Here is a 6,685-nt window from a genome sequence, read left to right as displayed (position 1 = left end):
GAGGCCGGATTGCTTTTATAACCCGGTTTAGCCAACTCTCGGCCTCCTTGGGTCTGTGAGTACCGGCAAAAGTAAGCGGTCTTAACCTTTGGAAGCGCTCGAAAAGATTGTGCGGCTGACGTTCCGACTTGGCCCGGCGATGACACATTCATATGATGGGCCATTGCTCCCACTAAGGTATGTAATGACTATTATTGTTGTTGCATCACGTGCAACATCTGCTCCATAGTGCCCCCAACTGGGGCGATCTGGTGAGTAGAGGTCTCGCCTTGGCTTGATGACACCCCAGGAAGTTGGTTCGACATCTCATCGTCCATATCAAGTTGACTGGCTCCGCCCTAACTAGGAGGCAGTTCATTTGGGGCGAGTCGCTCATGGTCGTCTCTCCCGCCTAAGGTCAAACGGACAAGACGGCTATCGCCTTGGGTCTCATTGTCCTGAAAGATAGTTTCTTAACGTTTAGGCACCAAACATCTGTGGACATATTATACAGTATTTATGGAGTTAGAGCAATATCATTTGGGCATCATTAGTTCTCCAAACATTCAACACATCACTTAATAAAAGTAGATTCATGCATTTCATTAGATAAAATTTGTCACTGTTACATATGCATGGCATTATATGTACAATGACATGGGATGCATAATTAATAACAAAATAGAAAAACTCCAACATTCACAACCCAAACAACCAAACTAAGCCTATCCAAGGCTATTACAAAAAGAGAAAACAAACACATACTACACTCCTAATCCTCCAACTCCAGTGAAGGTGGAGGTGCTCCCTTATCCTGTATGCAGCACAGGAGGGCCTTCAGAGTGCAAGACATCTTCTTGAATTTCTTTTTCAAATATTCCTGGTTCTCCACCACCTTGGCCAAGGTTTCCTGCTTGCTATGGATGGCAGGAGGCTCCCAATCGGAATCCCGAGCATCCACTTCCTCTTCTTGCTCTTCATCCTCACTTTCCTCCTCTTCAGTTTCTTTCTCTATTTTGTCCCCCAGCTCCTCTAGTTGGGCCATACGCTGCTTGGGGCCCATCTTCATATTGTTAAATGTGTTTTCGTTTATGGAGCGGATAGGGGCAAGATCATCCATGTGCAGTCTAAACCTAAAATTATGGGCAATTTTGCAAATCAGTCGGCTAAATGGGAGGGACTGATCCTCCCGAATAGATTGCACCGCCTTCACGATCTAGGTTAAGACAGGAGTGGGCAGGCACTCCTTATCTCCATGTCCTGCCCGGTATAGGAAGTCCACTATGAATCTAGTGCACTCCGTGCAATTGCTCGACCTGGGATACACGTTATACATGCATATAAGGTGGAGCAGGCGATAGTCAGGGGTTATGTGTGTCGTTTTGAGGCTGTTCTCTCACCTCCATTCAGCGGGTCGGCCGCATAGTAAACGTGTGCGGTGATCTCTCTCCTGCCTCTCAGTGAGATTAGTCTCACTAACATGAACAATGCCACGCTCCACTCCCATGATGAGGGCAATGACATCTACATCAACCATGGCTTCCTATTTGCCTAGGGGGATGATAAACTAGAGAGGTTTAAGGGTTGGTTCCTTCATATGTGCGTAAAAGGTTCGCACAAAGCCCCCACTAACATGAGAGTTTCCCTCAAATACAAGACCTTAACCATTTGCCAAAAGGTGGTCGATCACTAGATATTCTCCAAATAACTTCTCATCCACATGAGCTTCAAAAACAACCTTGCGTTGATGAAACTTACCGAGCTCAATGCCTACCGGTAGAGATCTTGCTATAGGGATTTGGGGATCAAGGTCCCACTTCGACCTTCACTCGGTGCTCGAACTCGCACTGGCACCCATCTTCTTCTTGGATTCTCTTGGACGACTAGGCCTGGTTTCATTCGGGGTCGCTCGCTTCTTTCCCATGAGAGAAAGGATCATAGAGATAAATAAAATGGAGGTCACCACCTCGAAGAAAGCCATAGAGGTGAGAACACTTTGAGGATGGAATGTATTTGAAGGAATGAGAGTTGTAAGACCTAAAAAGGAGAGTTTTGTGCTCAAATGAGTGAGAATAAGGGAGTGTAAGGGAGATTTAAGATGATTGGGGTTGAAAGTGGGTTAGGAATGAAGCATGTAAGGAAGAAAATGATCCTACGAGCTTGAAAATGGAGATTTAGGAGTGAGGAGGGGTTTAGGAGAGATTTGGAGGGGTGAAAAGGATTTGAAAATGGAAAAAGGGGTTAAAAAGGGATAAAGGAACTAGCAAAGGGGACCCTCACATGTGAGAGGGACCCCACATGACTGGGCCAGCGGCGATGCCCTACCATCAGGGCGGTGCCGCTGTGCCCCTTTGGAACTGGCGGCGGTGCGCCGCTGATTTGGTGGTGCCACTGAGCCTCTCTAGAGGTGTTGGCAGTGCCGTCGCCATTCAGAGGTGGCCACGCCCCTGGGATTTGTGTTTTCACTCTGTGGGACCCCCTGGACCCCATTAAATGAATTAGTTTGACTTCTGCATTGAAGATGGTCCACGTACTACCGTCCAAGAGCTGTTTTCTGCCTAAACAGGTTCCTAGACCGAGTGCACTGACTCAGATGATTTTGATTTGTTACAGGCAAGTCCTAGATTTATTCTACTTAAGGTTAAACTGATCCCACGCTTAGTGAAACCTGTTAGATTCATAAACCAGGCTAAGGAAGTCCCTCGAGTTACTCGGGCAGCTCGAATTTGTGTTGCTTGTTCTGGTCAGTTCAGGCCTTCGAATCTCTAATTAGAAGTGATTTAGATCACTTTATCTATCCCAAATTTTTTTTCTTAGTACCTTAACTAGGTTACAAAGGTCGATTTCGCCATTTAGGCGAAATCCTGGGATCCTAATATTGATTCTAAATTCTCGTCACTCCCTCCTAAATTAGAGTGCGTCGTGTTGAACCTGTTACCCTAGGCCAAGCTTAATCCAAATCATGCTCTGATACCAAACTGTAGCACCCCAAAATTTAAGGACCTAGTAGCTACTTAGCTCCCGAATTTGTGAGTGCCACGTGTGCAATAATGAGTCACAAATGCATATAGTTAATCCACTATTAGTAAGCAATGATGAATTAATCTATGCATATTCAACTTATAATAAGATAGTTTAGAATTCAAATGCCACTAACCAACAGAGTACCATAGAAGGTTTGTATCCACTACATTAACTTAATAAAATTAGTTTAACAATTATCCATAGTTTTACTCTTAACACTCATCAATCCCCAAAATGACCTGGGCTCTGGCCCAGTCCCACTGACATCCATCTTACTAATATACTTCGCCAAACTTCAGGTAGTACACTCGCTCCTCTTCGTTGTCGGCACGGACAGCATCCAATGCTTGCTGCTCTAGGGTACCTACATTTATATCAGGTTCTGGTTGGTGTTTTAGAACATCGTCCCAAAATGAGAGTGAGTGATCAACTTAGTGGTACCATTAGCAATAGGCATTGAATTATTATGCATAGGATACATTTAATGAACAGCAAACAACATAGAATCCTAAACACTGTTATTAATGCAAATGTATGATTATGATATGATGCATTCTCCTCACCAAAAACCAACACTCCCTCAAGCGACGACATCTGACGTTCACAATGAAACAACACTCCCTCAAAAGCGACCTCGACTGCATAATCGCCACAAATATAATTCAATGTCGTGAAATATGTTAGATTGGTTGATTAGTTAAGTTCGTTCATCCAGCAGGTTGGGAAAACCGGAATACCCTTAGTGGAGTTATTGCCTTAACCCGTTCGCGCAGCTCAAGGGTTGTGGCCATGTGGCTCTCGCAACCCTTAGCCCTCTCTTAGGGTCGTCAATCCCGAAAGTAGTATAAATATAGACGAAACAAGTTAAGACTAAATGTCCTACTCACAGTCACTGTAGGAAGGTCGTCACCGTAACACAGGCCGACAGCATCGATACAGTGTCCCATATCACCGTTCCCGGCTCAAGAGTCCAAGAGCTCAATGGACATTACGGGGAGGCATGTAACCCCAGCGTAAGCCAACAGCACAGGCATAGTGTCCCATGCCACCATCCCCGGCTCATGAGACTTTATGGGCCGTAAATCATAGTTAACAATGGGCGCAACGGTCTTAGGGTATTTCGGGTTCATACAAGCATGATCAACAAGGTTAACATACAAGGATGGTCGACTATTAGTCAATCTTCCCCAACGGGCTGAACCATAACTAATCGGCTTGAGAACGTAGTCTTGCATTATCCAACTATGGCCAACAACCTATAGTAAAACTATTCGACGCAGATTACTCACGGGCAAATCCAATAAAAAGGGTCGCCTGAGCAATTCCAGGTAATCGGCCCATCCATAAGGGTTTATGCAATAATACACAACATGTATTATCAAACTCAGAGATAGTTCACTCATGGTAGGAATAATCAGCAATTTAAGTACATAGACAGCAATATATCAAGTTCCGCTAACTCATACGGGTCATGTTCACCATGTTCCAACATATACAATCATAAGGGCAACCATGCACTAATATACAACAACTAGCCTTCCATGAGTTAACATAAGTCACATAATACAGCTATAAATCGAGGAAATCAAGCAAGTAGTTCAACAAATCAGCAATGTGACAACATTCCACGCCTTTACTCCTAGCAAAATTGACATGTAACAATAATTCAACCGACAATTAGGAATTTACAATAATGCATATCATTGTTAAAGCATAGTTAGCACCAGATTAGGAGATTAACAACCAACTAACATAGATTTGAGGAAATTTAGAAATTTGTACTCTACATGAGCATGCAGATGCACAAGTCACAGATTTGGGGTATTAGGTTATAATCTTCTTCATTAATTTCAGCAATTTCTAGTTCATTAATCTAATTATGCAGCCCAAATGAAAATTCAGCAACATGCACTAACAATGCACCATACACATTCACTAAACCTATACTAGGCACGATAATCGACTACCTAAAGGTAATGGTCCTCACCTAAACTTAGCTGGAGATTACTGAGATGATTCTAGCGACGTCGGGTCCGCAAGCTCGAGGTGTCGGGGCCTTACATTGCATCGTATGGACATAGATCACATGCATGTTGTAGAAATTATGAAAATGGTGTGAGAATCCCTATATTTCCTTAGATGGGTTGGAATTTCTCTTACATTGACGAAGAACAACCAAGATTTTCCGGCGGAGGAGGGGAGAGGACGCCAAAATTCATGAATTTCGGCCATTAGGGTCACATGCAAGTGAGGTGCCCCCAAAATCTCTCTCCTCTACTCTCTCTCTCTCTCTCTCTCTCTCTCTCTCTCTCTCAGCTGCTAAAAATGGGGTTTGAGAGAGGAGGCTGGACTTTTATATATCCAGATTTATTTCAATTGGCCCTAAGTTTCAAGAAATGCTTCCTATGGCCCTGTTGGACCCAAATCTAGCTGTTGGGATTGTCCTGATGCCCCCCTGGCCTATCTAATACATGGGATAGGTGCCCCATAACCCAATGAAGGATTAGGAAAAGTTTGATCGCAAATGGATGCCGGTTTTTGCCGCAGCGGCCCGATTTGCGATTAATGATCACCGTTTCACGATCAACGGCCAGATTTTGTAGGTGCGGGCCGGGAATTATTTTTAACCTTCAGTGTGAATTTAGAAGAGATCCGACAGTTGGAACGCCCGGATATGCATACTCAAGTAGCGGGGTTATAAGGGTAAATTTTGGAATTTTATTTCTTTAGGCCAAGCGACTTGCAGCTAGCAAGCATCAACAGGGCAGCACCGTTAGATGGTTTCTGGGTATTTTCAGGGCCTAGCGTCCGTGTGGGACCCCAAGCCCAGTAAGCCCAAAGGTCTGACAAAGTTTCAGGATTTTTATATCTTCCTTGGGCGATACACGACCCATACGGACAATCACCGAATATAAATGGGCTATGTGACTATACGGCCCGTGCTCGACCCGAGCACGGCTTGATTTGATCTCATTAGTGGTTAAGCTTAACATTAATTAGTTCATAGTAGGCCCACACGTGCACTAAATTATCCGACCCTACGTCAGTTCGCACGTGCGCCTCAGGACACTGTTCCCTTTTTGGACAGGGCGTTATAATTAATCAACTGTAACGTTTAATCCAGGCATCGTCACAGAACACGGCCTATTAATCTTTATGTCATAATGGTTTTAGGGTCAACCGATTTGCTTTGTAAGTCTCATAATTCCATTTTCAGAAAAACACGTGCTTTTAGTTCAAAATTGTGATTTTAGAAAATTTCACTATTTTTAGTAATTCTAATTTTTATCATATTTTTTTTCTTTTTGAAGGTTTATGATTTTCTTCTTTTTAGAAATTTCTTGTAATTATGCTAGTAATCCTCTAATAAGTTTTATCTGAACTTTTTATTTTTTTGGTAAATTAAGCTTTAGAAGAGTTTTGCTAGAATTAGGATACTAGTCTTTAAAAGAACTTTTCTATTTTGAGTAATTTTAAATTATGACATATTTGTTTCTTTATTAGTGGTGTAATTGAGAAATCATACGCACATTGTTCATTGACACACCCAAATGTTCTCTTATTTTCTTGTAGAGTTAAAAGTTCTCCTTCTAAATTAAATACCCAAATGTTCTCTTATTTTCTTGTAGAGTTAAAAGTTCTCCTTTTAAATTTAAGGTTTTAATAACTTAAGGAAGACAAG

Source organism: Magnolia sinica, chromosome 12, assembly GCF_029962835.1.
Source record: "Magnolia sinica isolate HGM2019 chromosome 12, MsV1, whole genome shotgun sequence".
In the NCBI taxonomy this organism is placed as follows: domain Eukaryota; kingdom Viridiplantae; phylum Streptophyta; class Magnoliopsida; order Magnoliales; family Magnoliaceae; genus Magnolia; species Magnolia sinica.
Note: the sequence above shows the minus strand (reverse complement) of the source record.